Source organism: Erithacus rubecula (genome assembly GCF_903797595.1).
Source record: "Erithacus rubecula genome assembly, chromosome: 15".
Classification (NCBI taxonomy): Eukaryota; Metazoa; Chordata; class Aves; order Passeriformes; family Muscicapidae; genus Erithacus; species Erithacus rubecula.
The window spans coordinates 18,207,456-18,228,829 of record NC_136667.1 but is presented as its reverse complement, the minus strand read 5'-3'; the positions used below and the strand labels follow the sequence as shown (position 1 = coordinate 18,228,829).

Genomic DNA, 21,374 nt, shown 5'->3' with positions numbered 1-21,374 from the left:
TCCCAGAATCCCATGATCCAGCAGCTCCCTGAGCTGCAGGTTGGATGCACAGCCCTGTGTTTAACAGCCCTTGAAGGAGCTGCTGTCCCTCCTCTCCTCTAAATAATTTTGGGATTATTCAGAGCCTTGGCACTTCCAGCATCCCGTGGGAATGAGCTTGGAAATGCTGAATGGTGAGCAACTGGAGGTAAGAATTTGGGATAAATGCAGCACCCAGCCCACCCCCACTGCGGATATTCCCTCTGCAATCCCCATCCAGCTGAAAATTCAGGTGTGGTGGGAGCTCCTTATCTCCTTGTGTGTGGGAAAAGTGAGATAATGAGGGGTGAAAGCAGATCTGGTCCTGCATTGGGATTTTTCTTGCTGGCTGTGCTGCCCTCCATTTGTTCTGGATGTAAAACTGGGAAGCTGCTCTTTTCCCCATTTATTTTCATGTTTGTGAAACCCCAGGCGTGTTGCCAAAGCCTCTGGAACATTCCCATTAATAAAAACCCCTCATTATCCCATCTTTAACAACTCTGTGCCAGCCCCAGCAGCACAGAGGGAGGACCTTACCCAAACTGCATTTCCCCAAAATCTTGATGTCACCCTAAAGAGACAAATTCCTGCTGACTCCATAATCCCTCCTTCAGCAAATCCAATCTTTAAATCCCTTATGGAGGAGCTTTGTCCCCATGGCCAGATGGGCCTGGCTGCATTCATGGAAGCTCCAGAGCTTTCCATGGGAGCTGTGTCCATCCATCATCAAGGAATTGTTGGGAAAAAAACTCCAAAATACAGTCCAGCCTTTGAGTAATCACTCCTAAGCCACACTCAGGTATTTGGTATTTGCTATTTTGCCAGCTTGACTTTCCTAAATTAGAGATGGATGATGCAGGAGGGAAGGAAATCCCTCAAAACCTTGGACACAGGCAGCATCTTCTTGAAAAACTCAACCAGGATGGAGAGATGATCCAAAAAACTCTGGCTGCCCCATGCCTGGAAGGCTCTGGAAGGTTCCCTGCCCATGGGAAGGATGGATTGGGATGGGTTTTAAGGTCCCTTCCAGTCCAAACCACTCTGGAATTCTGTGTCTCCCAGATCTCAGGAAGTTGGGTTGGAAGGGACCCTAAAACTCCTCCGCTCCCAATCCTTCCCATGGGAATGTTTTTGGGATGTCTTTCCACTCTCAGCAGACCCAGAAATACTGAAATTCCCAAAAACCCAATGCCTGTAGGTCTTGGATCAACACCTGGAGACCACCAGCCATCATTTCCCAGCCCCTGAGCTCCATGGGGAGGGAAAAACCAAGTGGCTATAACCGAAACCTCGAGTTTTGCAAATATCTGAGTGGGAACCAGGGATAAATGAAGATACAGACTGCAGGAAAATAATAATAATAATAATAAAACAGGCACTGGGAATGTTTGGGAGGAGGAATTTGTTGCTGAATTTGTGGTTCTGCAATGAATCCCTCAACTCCCTCCCAGTTACCTCCTCAGCTCAGCCACACATTTAACCAGCTTGGAAACATTATTAAAAACTCCTACCATGCCTGTGACCCTCCAAAATAAAAAGGAATTTACTGCTAAAATTATTCTGCCACCACCACATCCCTCTGAACCTTTCTGCCTTATCCAGGCTCCTCCATCCCTGTCAGATTTTCAGCCTCTCCATGGCCCTGCCCTCCCCACACTAATTCATTTAGAGCAGCACTTGGACTCCAGGAAAATGATGGAAAGGCAGAGTAATCGAGGGCTCTGTGCTGCTGGATGAGTTAATTTGGGATGCTCGACACTTCCCGTGGCTGGAATTGAAAAACTGTCAGCAGCAGAGCAGGATCACCCCCCTTTGTGACTTAAAGATGTCAGGGAAAGCTTCCTGAAATTCCCCCATCACCCATCCAGCTGCTGGCAGCCAGGAAAAGCACCTTGGGAAAGGGAAGAGCAAAAGATTTACCAGAAACGTGGAGTAGAAATGGAGAGGATCAGCCACAAGGAGCCTCGGAACAGGAAACGATTTGTGGGTGAAATGAAAGCTCTGAGAGCAAAACAGGAAGCCTGAAGGACCTGAGCAAAGCCCTGAGTGTGAGGCCAGGGCAGGAAACCCCCAGGTGCAGAGGGAGAAAAGCAAAGCAAAGTGAAATCGTGCCCCATTTTCTCTTTGTTTGGCTAAAAAGTCAAAATCAGGGTTAAATCTCCCTTTGTTTGATTGAAAAGTAGAAATCAGGGTAAATTCCCATTCAGTTCCTCTTTGGTTAAAAAGTCAGTATCAGGGTCAAATCCCACTTCATTTCCTCTTTGTTTGGTTAAAAAGTCAATATCAGGGTTAAATCTCCCTTTGTTTGATTAAAGAGTAAAAATTGGGGTTAAATCCCCCTTCATTTCCTCTTTGGTTAAAAAATGAAAGTTGGGGTAAAATCCCACTTCATTTCCTCTTTGTTACAGGGTCAAAACCGGGATTAAATTCCCCCTTCATTTCCTCTTTGGTTAAAGAGCCATCAGGGTAAAATCCCTCTTTGTTTGGTTAAAAAGTTGAAATTGGGATTAAATCCCACTTCATTTTCTCTTTGTTTGATTGAAGAGTCAACAATGGGATTTAATCCCACTCCATTTCCTCCTTGTTTTGCTAAAACCAGTCAAAGTCAGGTTCAAATCACCTCCATTTCCTATTGCTCTGCTAACAAGAGCAAAATTGGGATTAAATCACCTCCACTTCACATTTATTGGTTGGAATGAGTCAGAATCAGGGTTAAATCACCTTCATTTCATATTTCTTGGTTAAAAAGAGTTTTTTTTAGAAATGGTTCCTCTATCTGAGCTCACCAAAGCAGGGAATTGCAGGGATGGTTTGGTTGGGATTTTTCTTTCTATTTTTCTTTATCTCCCTTTTAAAATTCACCTCCCAACACCCAAGACAGGAAAATCCCAGATACCCCAACCCTTCCAGTTTCACCTCCCCTGGGTTCTTGCGTGGATTTTCAGCATCAGAGGGTTTGATGCTCCACTGATTTAGATGATTTAGATTATGCCCCCAAAAAAAATTATCAGGGAAAACTGAATGGGACAGCAGTGTCCCTCCTGTGCCCAGCAGGGTGCTGCCATTCAAACACAAACAAGGTGATTAATTAAACATAAATCCTGCTTTTTTCACCTCTGCTGCTCTCCCTGCTCACATTTTTCTGGCCTGTTGGGTTTCTTCATGCCCCAGATAACTCCAGGAGCTTCATCTCCGCCTGCTCCTCTTTCATTTTTCATGAAGGTTTTTCTTGCTCTGAAATCAGGGTTGGGCTCTTTGTCTCGATTTCCTTTCCTGCACACAGAGAAAAATCCCAGCTCTGTTCCAAATCTCCATCCCAGGAAATCTGATTTCTCCCCTCTTCCCTCCTGGCAATGAGCAGAGTTTGGGATTGGAGCTGTTCCTGTTCCATTTTTTTTTATATAAAATCCATTTGAAGGTGGAGAAATCACCTTTCCCAAGCTGTTCTGGGTGAAACCACCTTGTAGAAAAAGCTGGGAGGGCAGAAATAGATTTAAACAGATTAAATATATATTTCATATCCCAAAAAGTCCCCAGGCATCATTTGTCCCCCCACTCAGTGCTTGGGGACAAAAGAAACTCTGCAAAGGAAGAGCTTTAAAACACGCAAAGCAGCTTTTTTAGGTCACATTGGAATCAGGAATTGGCCCTGGGGAAGTCACAACCACAGGATTCCAGTTGGGAAAAATGGCTCCACAATTTAGGAAAACCTGCAGAGGATGGTTGGAATTGCTGAGCTCAGGGTGGGGTCTGGAAAATAACACCCAGGAAAATCCAGGAAAAGATCACATCCAGGAAAATCCAAGAAAATATCACATCCAGGAAAATCCAGGAAAAGATCACCCAGGAAAATTCAGGAAAATATCACATCCAGGAAAATCCAGGAAAATATCACACCCAGGAAAATCCAGGAAAATATCACACCCAAGAAAACCCAAGAAAATGCAGGGAAGTGTTTGGTCCCAGAAATTTTAGATTTTTGAGTTTTTTGTGCTTTCTGACCCCAAAAGAACTGCTTTGGACTTGAGGCCTTGGAGAAAGATTCCAAATTTGAGTGATGGGTTTTTTTTGGGATGCTCAGGGGTTTTTGGGATGCTCAGGGTTTTTTGGGATGCTCAGGGGGTTTTGGGATGCTCCAGGGGTGGAAATCCCACTAGAGGGTGCTGGGAATCCCCAGAAAGCTCAGCCTCCCTCCCTCCCCCAGCTTTCCTCTCTCCTGATTTATGTCCCACTGTCACAGCTTTAAACTGCTTTTGGTTTATGGCCCCACTTTTTTTTTTGTTGTTTATGGCCCCACTTTCTCTTTTTTTTTTTTTTTTTTTTTTTTTCCCCTCGAGTAAACACAGCCAAGAAATGGAGCAAGGGATGGGGATGACAGGCTGGGATATTCCCAAGTTCCTGAGCATCCAACGTGACCAGGAACACATGGAGGGATCCCTTTCCCCACCCAGTGACCTCCAGAAGAACTGGAAAATAATAATTATATATATATATATATTTATAGATATAGATTTAGATAAATATATATTTAAAATATATATTTATATTGTTATATATTTATATTTATTTTATATTTTTATATATAAATATATAAAAATATATATTGTATTATATTTATATTTATATTTATATTTATATTTATATTTATATTTATAATTTAATTATAATTTAATTATAATATTCATTAAAATTATAAAACTCCACCTCCAGGTGACCCCACAGTCCTAAAGCCTCTCCCAAGCCATTTATGGCCCTTTTTTTTTTTTTTTTTTTTTTAGTGTGTGTCCCCAACTGGATGTCACAAGGGACAGAGCTTTGTGTGACAAACATGCAGATGAGATAAACATTTGATCTTTTATATCATATATTATATATGGTGAATTATAAACCAAACATGAGAATTTTCCCTCTTTCCCCCAATGTTTTCAGAGTTCCAGCCCAGTGAGATGGTGATAAACATAATTCTAATTAATATCTATTAATTCATCACATTGAGCAGGCTATTTTTATTTTTCTGATAGACTGTACAGATAATCAGATTAATTGAATTTAATTATACCTGGCGGTGGGGAAGGAAAATTGGACACAAGTGGGGCTCAGATGAATTTTCAGCTGGAATTCCGTGGATTTTGCTCCTTGGCTCTTTAAATAAATCCACCAAGATCCCAAATCCCTGCTCTTGTCCTGGCCCAGAGCGAAACAGGAGGTGGGGAGGAAGTTGGGAGACATTTCTCCAGAAATAATTCCTTTCATTTCCAAACTTCTGACAGTTCCAAATGTGCTGGCAGGAACCAGGCAGGCTCGGGGAGCTGGCAGAGAACATCCTGGGATGCTGCAGCACATGGGAAATGTCACTTTGTCACTCAGGGCTGAACCCCCTGAGCTCCCCTGGCACTGTCACCTCACCCTCCCCAGGGTGACAACGAGATGGGTTTAAGGCCCCTTCAATTTTTTTATATTTTTTTTGTATCAAAACTTGCTTTTATTTCTATTCCTTCTTCAGATTCTGCATTCAGAGATCCCTCTGCCAAGCACACAGATCAGTCAGACCCCCATCTGTCCCAGCACCTTCCCATCCAGGATTTGGGGATTTTTGATCAATCTCTCAACTCTGAAAAGATAAATTGTCCACTCAGGAAGCTGCTGTGCTCCAAACCCCCTTCCCAAGCACAGGGAATTCTGCATTCCCAGCCCTGTGTCCCTGCACTGCTGGATCTCTGAGCCATGAGGCACAGTGGGCTCGTGGCCAGGGAATTTGGCCACCAAATCTGGTACTGGGGTGGGGCTGTGCCTTCCAAAATCCATCCCTGGCTGGCAGAGTGACATTGGTGCCCCTGGGCTCCCTGTCCAGCTGCAGATCCAGGCACTGAGCCCTCCCTTACTGGGGTTGCTGTTCCCAATTGGAATTGTGGAATTGTCCCTGAGCCCCTGGGAAAGCAGCTCCAGGGGACAAAGGGACTCTGTGCTGAAGGGTGAGAGTGGCATGAGAAGGAGAGGGAAGGATGAACCATGGGCTGGAGATCACAGAATTGCTGGAAAAACCCTCTGGGACCATCAAACCCAACCATTCCTCAGCTCTCACATCCCCAAGTGCCACATCCTCAGGGCCTTTAAAGCCCCTCAGGGATGTGACTTCTCTCTGCCACTGGAAAATCTCAGAAATGAGTGAAAAAGAGAAGGATCTCAGCATTCTCCTCAAACCGGACTAAGCTGGGAAACATGGAAATCTGTGAGGCTGAAAAATGAAAAATAATGAAAAATGTTTCTTTTAATCCCTAAATTGTTGTTTGCTGGAGGTTTCCCAGGATCCTGCAGAGGATCCATGGGGGAGTGAGAAGGCAAAGTCCATGGGATGTGCTTCAGGAATTCTCCTGGAGGGAAAAATCCTCCAGAATTACTGCACAGAGTCCAAGGCAGAGAGAAATTGGGGGGCTTGGTGTCCTCCGGCTCTGTGCTGCTTTTCAGGAGATGTTCCTGCTCTGGCCAGGCTGAAATGTTCCCAGCCCTGCTCCAGCTGACAGCTCTGGCCTGAAATTCTTAAGGGGAATTATTTTAATGTGGATTTTAATGAGGATTTGAATTTTCCAGCTGGGAGGATGTCACAAGGAAAGGTCTGGGGGTGACATCTCTGGTGAGATGAGCAGTTCCAAAGTGTCCACCCAGGAATGAGATGGGATGGATGGAAACTCGCTGATTCTCTTGCCAAATCCCACCTGGGATGGAAACTTTTCCATTTCTGTATTGACAATTCCGGTGCTATCGCAGCATCCCGAGGTGGTGCCACCAAAGGGTTCCCATCCCTCTCCTCCCCTTCCTGCGCTCCCCCGGGGCTCTGCCGCCGGCTGAGCTCCCTTAATGAGCCGCCAATTAAAGCTCACCGCTAATCAGAGCCTTTTCCCTGCCTTGTCCGACCCGATCCATCACCCGCAGCCGCGCTGCCGCTGCTAAAAATGGCCCGGCTCAGATGTGCCGGTGAATTATTGAAGGAGTCTGCGGGGTCAGACGGGTGTGTCCTGTCACCTGAGCGCCAGGCAGGAGAGGATTAACCCCTTTTTATAGAATCTGGAGCTTGGTGGAGAGGCAGGGAGAGCGCAGGGTGCTCAGAGCAACGTGGAGCTGGAAAGAGGGAGGTGAAGGAAAAGAGGAAAAGATGAGGTTTAGGGATGCTGGAGGGATTTTCCTGCAGGTTTGTGGGATTTTGGTAGGATGTACAGGGTCACTGATTCAAGGCTGAGAGCTCCTGAAGCTCCTCTCACCCCAAACCCCACGGTGGGATTTTTATTAAACCCTGGAGGAGGATTAATTAAACATGAAGGGATGAATGAGGATGAGGAAGAGGGAAACAGAGCTGGGAGCACCAGGAGAAGCAGGGATGGTGCAAAGGGGGATTTCCCACTAATGAACACACAGCCAGAAAACCCTAAAAGGATTAAAAATAATTCAGCACCCCAAATGCCTTAAGAATAATTCAGTCCCCCAAATGCCTTAAGAATAATTCAGTGCCACAAACCAATAAAAATAATTCAGCCCCCCAAATGCTTTAAGAATAATTCAGTGCCCCAAACCTAAAAAAATAATGCAGTGCCCCAAATGTCCTAAAAATAATTCCTTGCCCCACAGGAGTCTGGCACTCAGGGATTCTGTTGCCTTTTTAGGACTTTTTAGCTCCACTTTGTTTAAGGATGAAAGATTCCAGCCCTGGCTCGTGAATCACAGCTGTGGCACCCAGGAATCTGAATCTCTGTCAGGACCCTTCTGGCATCCATGAATTAGGGGATTTTTCCTCTGGTAAATATTCCTGCCTCCACAGGCAATTCCTTTTGTTATCTCTGGGTGAGGAATGGATGGAGCAGCATCCTTTCCAAAGTGATGGGGTAAAAATTGATTTATTATATTTTGGGCTTTTTTAGCTGAGGGAAAATCAGACTGTTTGTGTCTCACTTCCAGTTTACACTCCTCAATCCTAAAAAAAAAAAAATAAAAAGAGAATTTAAGCAGCTTTTGAGGAGTTTTGGGCAGCACAAAGGGAGTTTTAGCAGTGCTGGGGATGCTCTGGAGGGGGATGAGGCACTGTGGGGTGAAGGGATTTGTGTCCAAACTGGGAAAACTCAGGAATAGCAGCCAGGAAGGGATGCCAGGACCTTCCTTGCAATCACTGTGGAACCCCAGAGTGGGCGCAAACAAATCCTTCCCTGCTTTCTCTTGGGATGGGGATGAATCATCTGCCACTCTTGGGCTTGATAAAAATCTCCAGAAGTCACAGAAGAACCCAAATTCCTGCTCCACTCTTCTTGGAAGAACTTGTAAAAGCTTCTCTATAAAACCTCCTGGCAGCTTCTCCTGAGTTTCCAGCTCCCCTGGTCACTTCCATGGTGCCAAACATCTTCCCCTTCCCCGAAATCCCATTCCCAGTTCCCTCTGGACACATCAGCAGTGGCCTGGATGGTTTCCATGATTTCCACATCAGCTCATGGGAATTTTGCCACCAATTTGGGTGTAGTTTTTGTCCCCACATGAGCCTCAGGAGTGTGAGGACAAAAATTCCCTGGAAATTCTTTGATGAGCTTGCAGTTATGTAGGATCAGACCTGCAGAAAAGTGGGACAAAACCACACTGGATTTAATCTCAATCCCAAAAATCAAAAAGGCTCATGGTGGCTAAATTTTCCCCCAAGCCAATTTTAAAGATGTTTCAAGTACCTGTTGAGCAGATTTCCATCATCCATCCATCCATCCATCCATCCATCCATCCATCCATCCATCCATCCATCCATCCATCCATCCATCCAGGAAATTGGTCTCATTTATAATTCTCCCCCATCTATAAATAAGTCCCACAAAATATCCACAGGGCAGAGTTCCTGCAATTTAGGGGAAAACAATCAAACAGCCCTGGGATACAAGAAAACAACAAAGAGAAAAGCAAACAGAAAAATTCTTTGGATGTGAGTACCCAGACTCAGGGATTTGATTTGTAGAAGGAGAAATTGCATCTTCTGCTCTTACAAAATTTAACAGGGACAAAAATTTGTGGGTAAACTTAGGCCAGCTGTGCTGTCAGAGAATGTTGGGATTTAAGCTTCATCAGATTTCCAGGAAATGTGTAAATATTGGGATGTTGTTTGAAGTTGTGATATTTCCCAAGCTTTACAGAAAATTAGAATTTTCAAGTAAACTAAAAGGAGCTGGGTTTCGTTCCTTGCTTGGTTTTTGCAGCCTGGACTGTTTATGATCCCACTGATGTCATTCCTACCTTGAAAAAGGGAATTTCAGCCCCTCCAGTTCCCTCAGCAATATAAAATCATCCAAGCAATAGCAAGAGTTTGGCTGGATTTGGAATTATGGACTCATGGAGTGGTTTGGGTTGAAGGACACCTCAAAGCTCATCCCAGCCATGGGCAGGGACACCTTCCACCATCCCAGAGTGTTCCAGTGTCCATCCTGACCTTGGACACTTCCAGGGATCCAGGAGCAGCCTCAGCTTCTCTGGCCACCTGTGCCAGAGCCTGCCCACCCTCCCAGGGAGGAATTAATTCCCAATATCCCACCTAAATCTAATTTTTTCAAGGTTTCAAATTGCTCCCCTTGTCCTGACACCGTGTTAGAAATCCCTGTCCCTCCTTTTTTTACAAGTCCTACTGCATTCCTAGGTGATGGTGAGGCTGCCCCTAGAATTCCCTGGAATTCCTGCCCAGTGCCAGAGAGGGGAGGATGCAGGGTCAGGGATGTGGGGATGATGGGATTTAGGGATGCTGAGAGGAGTTTCCTGCGGATTTATGGGATTTTGGGAGCCTGCACGGGGTCAGCGATTCGAGGCTGAGAACCCCTGGAGCTCTTCTCACCCCAAACCCCACAGTGGGATTTTAACGGACCCCAGAGAGGAAAACCCTGCACATGAAGGGTTGTGAGATGATGGGATGTGGAGAGAGGATGTGGGGACAGGGATGCGGGGATGGGGAATGCAGAGACAGATATGTGGGGTCGGGAGATGCAGCGACAGGGATGCAGGGACACGGATGTGGGGTCGGGAGATGCGGGGACAGGGATGCAGGGACAGGGATGTGGGGTCGGGAGATGCAAGGACAGGGATTCAGGGACAGGGATGTGGGGTCGGGAGATGCGGGGACAGGGACGTGGGGACTGGGATGTGGGGTCGGGTGATGCAGGGACAGGGATGGGGGGTCGGGAGATGCAAGGACAGGGATGCAGGGACAGGGATGTGGAGACAGAGGTGGGGAAACAGGGATGTGGGGACAGGGATGCAGGGAAGGGGACATAGGGACAAGGATATGGGGATAGAGGATGCTGGAACCGGAGATGTGGAGACAGGGATGGGTAAACAGGGATGTGGGGACGGGACATGCGGGGACAGGGATGTGGGAACAGGGATGTGAGGTCGGGAGATGCAGGGATAAGGATGCAGGGACCGGTGGGGACCGCTCGGATGGAGGCGGAGGGAAGGCGGGGGGAAGGCGGAGGGAAGGCGGTCCCGGGGACAGCGGGGGACGGCGCTCGCCGCCTTCCCGGCCATAAAACAGCGGGGCCAGAGGCGGGCGGGCGGAGCGGAGCGGCGGGAGCGGCGCGGACGGGAGCGCACGGAGCGGAGCGGCCGGGCCGAGGTAACGGGGGCGGCGGGGTCGGGGTCCCCCGGCTGCGGCCACCGGGTTGTCACCGCTGCTGTCCTGCTCGTGTCCCCGCCGCTGTCACCGCGCTGTCCCCGCTGCTGTCACCACCGATGTCACCGCGCTGTCCCCGCCGCTCCGCGGACACCGGGGCTGCTCTGCCTGTGCCCCGCTGTGACAAAGGGATGCGAGCTCCGGGTTCCTGCCCCTCTGGGCATGGAATCGCCAGGAAAAAGGAGCCAGAGCCGCTGGGGAGGGGTTTGGGGGGCCTCTTCCCATCCTTCCATCGCCCGAGTCGCTCCTTGTTCAGAGATGATTCTCCCTGGGAGCTTGAGGAGGAGAGTGGCCGTGGAACGCTGGCTCAGCTCTGCCCCCCGAAAGTGCCCGCAGAGCTCTGGCTTTGTCCTTTAGCTGCTCCCAAATTTGTATTGGGATCCTCCGGAGCGGCTCCTGGGAATCCTTTGGGATGTTCATTGGGTGTTGGATCAGTACCGGGGGTCCCAATTTTCGAGCAGATCCAGGGCAGCTCTGAGATCACCCGGGGAGGGGCAGAGCTGGGGGTCAGCGCAGGGACCCCCTTCCCTCCGTGCTCTCCCAAATGCCTGCACAGAGCACGGCACGGATCCAGGCTCGGGCTGCTGAGCCAGGTTTATGTAAGCTGCTGATTTGCAGTGTCAAGAGACATCCAAGAACCGGCTCGCCTTTGGAAAACATAGAAATCCGTGGTGTCCGCCCCGAGGCTGCAGCAGCAGCCCAGGATTTATCTTAGTCCCAGCCCCTTGGAGAGGTTCTGCCACCTCCCAGCTTGGCTGCGAGTCGGTGCTGAGCACTTTCCAGGAGCAAGGACAGAGCAGGAGTGCCAAAAGGCTCTGTCCGTCTGTCCCTCCGTCCCTCCGTCCCTCCGTCCCTCCGTCCCTCTGTCCCTCTGTCCCTCAGTCTCTCAGTTCCCTCAGTCCCTCAGTCCCTCCGTCCCTCTGTCCCTCTGCCCCTCAGTCTCTCTGTCCCTCTGTCTCTCTGTCTTTCAGGGCGCTGCTGTCCCTTGTCCCCAGCCCCTTGCGTGCACCAGAGCCCCTCCAGCCCCGGCTCTGCGCCGGGAGCTCCTCCCTTGGCAGCCGCTGCTGCCCGCAGAATGTCCCCAGGATGTGCCCAGGGTGTGACAGCCCTGCCTTTCCTGTTGACAGCAGCCCTACGCCCCTGCACCTTCCTGGGCAGAGGGGCTGAGTCCCTGTGCTGTGTGGAGAGCTCAGGTGGAGATGGCACGGTCAGACCAGGGATGGGGAGGTGATTTTGGATGATGCTGCCTGTTCCAAGAGCCAGGGATTGGGGAAGAGGGATGATTTCCAGACTGCTGGGGAGACAAAGATCTGGTCCTGCCGTGCCTGCTGTCCAAAACCAGGAATTTAGGGGTGGCTTGGCAGTGCTGGGTTGGACTTCATGATCTTAGAGAGCCTTTACAACCTAAACCATCCTGTGATTCCACGTGTGATCTGACTTGGGAACGTTTCCAATCACTTGGGATTGAGGCAGTGGCTTGGGAACCCTTGGGCTCCCCTGCAGTCAGTTGGGATTGAGACCCCATGGGATCCTCTCCAATCATTTAGGATGGGGGCAATGGTTTTGAGCTCCTTAGGATACCCTGCAGTCAGTTGTGACTGGGGCTCCTTGAGATCCTCTCCAATCATTTGGGATTGAGGCAATGGCTTGGGAACCCTTGGGCTCCCCTGCAGTCAGTTGGGATTGAGACCCCATGGGATCCTCTCCAATCATTTGGGATTGGGGCAATGGCTTGGGAACCCTTGGGCTCCCCTGCAGTCAGTTGGGACTGGGCCTCTTGGGATCCTCATTGATCATTTGGGATTGGAGCAATGGCTTGGGACCCTTTGGGATCCTCTCCAGTCACTTGGAATTGAGGCATTGGTTTGGGAGCTCTTGGGATCCCCCCCAATCATTTGGGATTAGGCCAATGGCTTGGGGCCCCTTGGGATCATTTCCAATCATTTGGGATTGGGACCCCTTGGGATCCTCTGGGTCAGCTGGGATTGGGATCCCTTGAGATTGCCCCCCAATCATTTGGGATTGGGGCAATGGCTTGGGGCCCCTTGGGATCCTTTCCAATCATTTGGGATTGGGACCCCTTGGGATCCCCTGAGTCAGTTGGGATTGGGGTTCCTTGGGATCATTTCCAATCATTTGGGATTGGAGTCCCTTGGGATCCTTTCCAATCATTTGGGATTGGGGTCCCTTGGGATCCCCTCCAGTCATTTGGAATTGAGGCAATGTTTTGGAGTGCCTTGGGATTGTTTCTAATCATTTGGGATTGGGATCCCTTGGGATCATTTCCAATCATTTAGGATTGGGACTCCTCGGGATCCCCTGCAGCCAGCTGGGATCAGGACACTGGGCTGCATTTCCTGCCCATTCTCACACCGTTTTCCCATTTCTGTGCAGGTGGGAGCAGCGGGATCTCGCCATGGCCCTGGCCGACCCCACGGGCTGCGAGGACAGCACCCCCTTCCCCGACATCATCGAGCTGAACGTGGGGGGCCAGGTGTACATCACCCGGCACCCCACGCTGCTCAGCGTGCCCGGCTCGCTGCTCTGGGAGATGTTCACGCAGAGGAGTGCGCGCTCGCTGGCCCGCGACAGCAAGGGCCGCTTCTTCCTAGACCGCGATGGGTTCTTGTTTCGCTACATCCTGGATTTCCTGCGGGACCGGCGCCTGGTGCTGCCCGAGCACTTCCCGGAGCGCGGCCGGCTGCGGCGCGAGGCCGAGTACTTCGTGCTGCCCGAGCTGGTCAAGCTGCTGGCGCCCAAACTCAGCGAGCAGAACTCACTGGGGGATGACCAGTGCCAGAGCGACCCCGAGGAGCCGTCGCCCGGCGGGGACGCCGCCCGCGGTTCGGTGTCGCCCGCCGCAGCGGCGCCGCCCGGCACCCAGCCTGGCCCCGAGGGGCGCAGGGCAGGGTTCATCACCATCGGCTACCGCGGCTCCTACACGCTGGGCAGGGACAGCCAGACGGACGCCAAGTTCCGCAGGGTGGCCCGGATCATGGTGTGTGGCAAGACCTCGCTGGCCAAGGAGGTTTTTGGGGACACCTTGAACGAGAGCAGAGACCCAGACAGGCCCCCAGAAAGGTACACGTCCAGGTACTACCTCAAATTCACCTTCCTGGAGCAAGCCTTCGACAAACTGGCCGATGCCGGCTTCCACATGGTGGCCTGCAACTCCACGGGCACCTGTGCCTTCGCCCACGAGCAGACGGACGACAGGATCTGGACCTCTTACACCGAATATGTTTTCTATCGTGAGTGACACAAAACCGACCCTCCACCAGCCAAACACTGACTGTCCCTTTCCTGTCCCGTGCTGGCTGTGGTCTAGAAGGTAGAGATCCGTCCCCGAATCCCAGCGTCCTCCCTTTTGCCTCCTTTTTTTGGTTGGTTCTTGGGGTTTTTTTTTCCCTCCTCCTTGCTCCACGTTGAACCTGCCCAGCTCTTCCTGCTGACCACCAACCTTCCTCCCTCTCTCCGGCTTCTGCAGTCGCTCCCAGCCCTCCCTGGATGTGTGGACTCGGACGCTGCTGTGGACGTGGGGTGGGTGGGAGGGTTGGGATGCTGCTCCAGGCTGGAATTCCTGCAGCTGGATGGGTTTGGACACTGGACTGGGCTCTCTGCCCATGGGACGCACTGGGACCTGCCAGGGGAGGGCTGGGAAAGGAAACATTGGGATAAAGATGTGGGAAAGGTAGGAAGCAGAGCCAGGGAGGGGGTGGGGGTTAGAAAATGAGCCTGGCAGCGTGGCTGGACTGGCAGGAGCCCTGTAAGCAGCTTAGCCTGAGGCTGGGGAAGGGGAGAGGCTCCCCCTGTGCTCGCAGCCGCAGCTCTGGGATGCCTCGGGAGGGGGAATTTTGGGGAGGTGGGAGGGGCAGATGTTGTGTGAGGGAGGTGGGGGGGACCTTGGCGTGTTTGGGGTGTAAAATGCTTGTACAGCTCTCCAAATCCTCAGAGCCTTGTCAGCCACAAAGTCCCTTCGTTTTTTCTTGGGAGAACAGCGGGAATCACGAGGATGGTTTTGGAATGTTCCAATGGTCAGGACTCAGCTTCACCCAGGAAAGGGTGTTTTGGCCATTTTGGTGCTGTCCTGTGAGGTGTCTCCAACCCCAGAGCTCTCCCAGCTCTGGCACACGGCCTCAGCCTGCAGGGGAGGTGACCTGGTGTCCCTGTGTGCTGCCTGTGCCTGTCCCTGGTGCTCTGCCACCCATTCCTGGCACCCACCACCCACTCCTGGCACCCACCACCCACTCCTGGAACCCACCACCCACCCCTGGCACCCACCACCCACTCCTGGAACCCACCATCCACCCCTGGCACCCACCACTCATTCCTGGCACCCACCACCCACCCCTGGCACCCACCACCCACTCCTGGAACCCACCACCCATTCCTGGCACCCACCACCCATTCCTGGCACCCACCACCCACTCCTGGCACCCGTCACCCATCCCTGGCACCCACCACCCATCCCTGACACCATCACCCACCCCTGCCACCCACCACCCATTCCTGGCACCCACACCCATCGCTGGCACCCACCTCCCATCCATGACATCACCATCTGCCCAAGGCACACATGAGCCATCAGGCACTGGCTCTCCATCCCTGCTCCCATCCTCCATCCCTGCTTCTCCACCACCCATCCCTGTTCTTACACTCAATCCCTGTTGCTGCCCTCCATCCTTGTTCCCACCCTCTATCCCTGTTCCCACCCTCTATCCCTGTTCCCACCCTCTATCCCTGTTCCCACCCTCTATTCCTGTACCTGCATTCCCAGCCATCCCATCCCTGTTCCACTCTCCATCCCTCTTCCCACTCTCCATTCCTGTTCCCACATTCCCAGCTATTCCATCCCTATTCCTGCCCTCCATCCTTGTTCCCACCCTCTATCCCTGTTCCCACCACCCATCCCTGTTCCCACTCTCCATCCCTGTTCCCACCTTCCATCCCTCTTTTCACCCTCCATCCCTCTTCCCCTACACTCAATCCCTGTTCTCCCAAACTCCATCCCCATTCCCATCCTCCATCCCTGTTCCCACCATCCCCATACCCACATTTCAGTTATTCCATCCCTGTTCCCACCCTCCCTCCCCATTCCCACCCTCCACCCCAGCTCCCAGCACCGACCCCAGCCCCAGTGAAGCTCCTGGAGCTGCAGGATCTCCTCCCTGCCTGGACAGCATCCAAGGGGCTGTTCCAGCTTGGGATCCGTGTGGGAGGGAAGTTTGCAGCTGTTTCCTGGAGAGGAGGGAGAGCTTTGGGGCCAGCACAACCCTCAAACCAGGTTCTCCCTCCCTCCTGAAGAAGGGGAAGGCAAAAACAGTATTTCGACATTTTTCATGGTTCTGTTCCTCATTCCAACAACCTCTGGAAGAGGAAATTGCAAAGAGACAGAAAAAAAAAAAAAAAAAAAGGGAACTTGAGCTCTGTGTGCACACAAAGAAAACCTTTAAATAAAGGGGGAGGGGACCTGCATTCATATTTGCTTTATTGTTTTTGAACTCAAGATTTTCCTAAGTAGGATTGAGAAAAGAAATTGCTGCCTTGTGGGAAATGGGGCTGGTTTGATGTTTTTTCCCACTGGAGCTGGGCTGAAAAATGGATCTCCTGGGAGGAGGAATTTTTGCCTGAGGGAAAAACCAGAATGGCAGAGTCACCATTCCAGGGGTTTTGATGTGGAACCCTCTGGGATGGGGCTGTTCAACCCAATCCCCACAGGAAACACGAGCAGGGTTATTCCTGAACCCTTTCAGAGCCCCATGGTTTTCCTGGAAACTGAAACTTCATGGAAAAATCCTTTGGTTGAGACCCATCTCCACAAAAACACACTCCATTTGGGGCTGTGTCTTTTTCCTTTGCATTTATTTATTGATAGGAAAAATATCCTTGTCGTGGCTGGGAGGAGAATTTGGTTAATTTGATCCACAGGAAAGACCTTGGAATAAATGGATGGAATTTTCAGGGAAATGGTGGTACAGAAAAGCATCTCAGTGATTGTTCCTGCTCTGAACAATCCTGGGAAGAACCAGGCAGGGAATTCCTGGGAGCTCCTGGGGCCTCAGGGGCACAGTGGAGGAACAATTCCTTGATGCTGCCTGGATTTCCTGGCAATTTTACAAGAATATTCCCATATTCTGTGATGATTCCCAGACCTCAAGCTCCTGCTGGGTTGTCCCTTGGGTTTGTATAAATCACCCAAACCTGCTCTGTTCCATCCTTGTGCTCCCCTGAGCATCTCCCATCCCCCAGGGAAAATCCAGCTCCTGGATTTGGACCTGCAGGTGATTTTTCCATCCCACCAAGAGGACAGGACCCTTCTCCTCACCTTGCTGCCACTGCCAATCAGTTTAAACCAAATCCAGGTGCTGCTGGAGCTGCTGGTGGCATCATCCCATTATTTTCCAGGAGCTCCATCCCCAAAATCCTCCCCATCCACTGCATTCCCAGGGTCTGGGAGAGGTTTGGGATGCCCCAGCTCATCCCTGGGAATGCTGGCACCCCAAAAGAGGGCACGTGGGCAGAGCACACCTGGAGCTGGCACGTGCCAGGGGGGATTATCCACCTTGTCCAGGAAAACCAGGGCCAGGAGGGATCCCTGGGATTATTTTAATCTGCCCTTCACTGAGCACTCAGCAGCTTTGCTCATCCTGCTGGGGGCTGGGTTTGGAGTGGGTTTGGGGTGAAGTGGGGACATCCCAAGGGGTCTTTCCAAAAAGGGTGTTTCCCCCCTAAGGGGAACATAACCCAGCCTCTCAATTCCAGATTCCCAGAAAACCCTCCAGTTTTTATTCCTAAAATAAAACCCCTCCAACATGAAAAAACCTCCATTTTTTATTCCCAAAATACAAACCCTCCAACATGAAAAATACTCCATTTTTGAATTCCCAAAATAAAACTCCTGCTGGGAGGGAGGGAGGCAGGACCTGGGGGTGGCTCTGCCTTCCCAGACAGGCACCTGCCCACAAATTGTTGGGTGCTCCAAAAAATGAGTTTAAAGAAAAGCCAAATCCCATCTGGCTCCATCAGGCATTTCTACCACCCCTGGAGAACATCTGGGAGCCAGATGTGTCCCCTCTTTTGGCCTCATCCCCTCTCCAGGGGGAGTTTTTGGTGGCACAGCCCAAAACTGAGCTCTGACATCAATCCCAGGAGGATGAGGAGGGTCCTGTGGGGAGCTCAGAGGAGCTGACCAAAAAAAAAAAAAAAAAATCCCATTTTCATTCCTGAAATCCCATCCTGCTGTGGGAGGCTGGGTCAGCACACCACAAAAATCCAAGGGGTTTGATGGGATGTTGAAATGAAGAGGATTTGGTGATGGAGGAGCACGGGGAGGGGAGAAGCAGCTGGGAGCAGCTCAAATAACCAAAAAAATTGGTTTGGCATGGAAAGGACATTGAAGCTCATCCAGAAACAGGGAAAAAAAAAAACTTCCACAATCCCAGGCTGCTCCAAGCTCCTTCCAACCTGAGACAAATCTTATGGATTTTAAAAATGAACCCCCAAAACTCCCTTTAACAACACAGGCACCCATTACTGGGCAAAACCACCAGAGGAAGGGGAGGATTTTCCAATTCAAATCTCCAATTCAAATTTCCAATTCAAATCTCCAATTCAAATTTCCAATTCAAATTTCCAATTCCTGGTGCAGAAACTAATTTTTTTTTTTAACAAAACCGGAGTTTAGGCTCAGTTTAACAGACCACAGATTGATTCTGGGCTCCTCCCTGGGCTGTGGGGAGCAGGGGAGGGAAGGCAGAGGATTGTTTGGAAATTTTGGGAGCTGTTGGATGTGTTGGATTCTGGTGAGTGCTGGAGAATTCTCCAAATAAATCTCATTTATCCTGCACTGGCAGCTTGAGGCTGGACTTGAGGGTGTCCAGGTGGTTTTTTTCAAAGGTTTTGGCAGCCCAAAAAGGTTTTTCTTCATTGCAGGTTGGGAAATTATTACTATTATATTATTATTATTATTATTATTGTTGTTGTTATCAGAGGGGAAGATGTTCCTGCAAATAACCCAAAGCACAAACTCTGCACCCCAAATGTTTGCTGTGCCTCCTTTCCCCTCTCCAGGATAAATCCCAAATGGATAAATCCAGGATTGCAGAACATCCTGAAAGGATTAACCCTTCCTTCACCCCCCCCACTCCTAAAAACCCCCATCAGGAATAAATTTAAATTTTTTATTTAAATTTAATACATTTTGTTGGTTTCCCACCCAAACCAGGCTGGGATTCTGGAATTTTTGAAGGGAGGTGGAGCCTGGCCATCATTCCAAGGATCCCTGTGGGATGCAGGAATTGTTCCCTGGACATCAAATCCCTGGAAATCCCATGAGGGGCTGCAGATTTTTGGGGTCATTTCATGAGGGAAAATGCCTGAAAAATCAGATTTTCCCCTCAAACTTCAGCTTTTGAGCTGCCATACAGTCAGAAGATGGAATATTCCCAACTGGAAAGTACCCACAGGGATCATCCAGCCCTTCAGGAATGGCCCCTGCAGGGATTGAGATTTGTTTGGTTTTGGTTTGGGGCCCTTTTTGGGACAAGGGAGAGTCCAGCCCTGAAAAACCAAACAAAGATCAAATGTGTAAGGCTCAAAGATGAAAAGAATGAATAAAGGAAACCAGAGGGAAAAAAAAAAAAAAAAAAATTTAAAAATTACATAAAATAAAATAAAACAAAATAAAATAAAATAAAATATGAAATAAAATAAAATAAAATAAAATAAAATAAAATAAAATAAAATAAAATAAAATAAAATAAAATAAAATAAAATAAAATAAAATAAAATTTTCCTTAGCCCAGCCTTTTGCTGTGGGATTCCCTGGAAGTTTTGGGTACTTGGAAAACCCAAAGGGAAACAACAAAACAGACCAAAAAAAAAAAAAAAACAAAAAAAACCAAAAAAAACCCACCAAAAAAACCCCAAACAAAAACAAAAACAAAAAAAAAAAACAAAAAAACGGGCTAAAACCCCAAATCCTTCCCTCTCCGGCAGAACAAGGGATTAGAGCTCGTCTGGGATTACTCCCCGAGCACAGCCATTATTCCCATTAGTCCCTAATTTGCTGTTAATGGAGAGTTTTAATCAAGGGCGAGGATGAAATGATGAAATGCCGCGGGGGAGCTGCTCAGGGCTGGGAGGGCTCCCGGGTGAAGGGACGGGGTAAAAGTGACATTTCAGGAGAAAAACTGAGAGAAAAGACAGAAGTAAACAGGAAATTGTTTCGCAACCAAATTCTCCTCCGCCACAAACCCCAAAAAATCCCAAAAAAGAGATTTTTTTCTGGATCCTCGGCTGCCACTGGAGTGTGGGGGTGAAGCAAAAACCCCAAAATTCTGCTGCTCCCAACCTGAGGGAAGCCAATTTTCCCCTTTTATTCCTAAATTATTCTTGTCTTTTGTTAAATCCCTGTGGGGGGGGGTTGTTCACAGATTTGTTCCCAGGTTTTTTTCCCTGGTTTGTTCCCAGCTCCATTCTCAGATTTGTTCCCAAGTTCATTCCCAGGTTTGTTTATTCCCAGTTTTTTTCGTTCCCAGTTTCATTCCCATGTTCATTCCCAGATTTATTCCACGTTCATTCCCAGGTTTGTTCATTCCCAGGTTTGTTCATTCCCAGATTCACTCCCAAGTTCATTTCCAGGTTAATTACCAGGTTTGTTCATTCCCAGGTTAATTCCCAGATTTATTCCCAGGTTTATTCCCAGGTTTGGATATCCCAGATTCATTCCCAGGTTTGGATATCCCAGATTCATTCCCAGTTTTTTTTCCTTGGTTTATTCCCAGGTTTGGATATCCCAGTTTTTTCCCAGGTTCCTTCTCAGGTTCATTCCCAGTTTTTTTCCCAGGCTTTTCCCCAGGTTCATTCCCAGGTTTGGATATCCCAGATTCATTTCCAGTTTTTTTCCTTGGTTCATTAGCAGGTTTGGATATCCCCAGTTTTTTCCCAGGTTCATTCCCAGATTTGTTCCCAGGTTTGGATATCCCCAGTTTTCTCCCAGATTAATTCCCAGATTTGTTCCAAGGTTCCTTCCCAGCTTTGTTCACCCCAGGTTCATTCCCAGGTTTGGATATCCCAGGTTTTTTTCCAGGTTCATTCCCAGGTTAATTCCCAGATTTTTTCCCAGGCTTTTTCCCAGGTTTTTTCCCAGGTTTGGATATCCCAGGTTCATTCCCAGATTTGTCCATTCCCAGTTTTTTTCCCAGATTCATTCCCAGATTCATTCCCAGGTTTGTCCATTCCCAGTTTTTTTCCCAGATTCATTCACAGATTTTTTCCCAGGTTCATTCCCAGGGACAATTCCACCATCCCAAGGCTGCTCCAAACCCATTCTACCCAGGTTTGGGCACTTCCAGGGATCCAGGGGCAGCCACAGCTGCTCTGGGAATTCCATCCCAGCCCCTCCCCTCCCCAGCCAGGAATTCCTTTCCAGGATCCAACATCTGGGGCGTGGAGTGTCACTGTGACCTCCCAGATGAGATCAGCAGCTCCCAGATAATTAATTGGATTTTGGATGGAAGCTCTGGAGGGGGCTGGGAACAGCTGGAGCATCTCTGCTGTGCTCAGAGCAGCCCTTCCCTGCTGATCCTTTTTTTTTTTTTTTTTGGTTGGTTTATTCTCTTTTTTCTCTTTTTTTTTTTTTGTATTCCAAAGACTGAAATCAAATCAAACAAAAATCCCA

General features: G+C 49.5%; 1 long non-coding RNA gene and 1 pseudogene across 2 annotated transcripts; both read left to right on the top strand.

Moving 5' to 3' along the window:
- The first annotated feature begins 10,540 nt into the window (after positions 1-10,540).
- Positions 10,541-14,692, top strand: LOC306808502 (BTB/POZ domain-containing protein KCTD12 pseudogene; annotated as a pseudogene). The gene is made up of 2 exons (XR_013777838.1): positions 10,541-10,636; positions 13,088-14,692. The product of XR_013777838.1 is annotated as a BTB/POZ domain-containing protein KCTD12 pseudogene (transcript).
- Positions 14,693-20,352: 5,660 nt separating this feature from the next.
- Positions 20,353-20,846, top strand: LOC306808451. Its single transcript, XR_013776043.1, has 3 exons — positions 20,353-20,399; positions 20,643-20,666; positions 20,745-20,846. It is a non-coding gene; the product is annotated as an uncharacterized lncRNA (long non-coding RNA).
- The last annotated feature ends 528 nt before the right edge of the window (positions 20,847-21,374 follow it).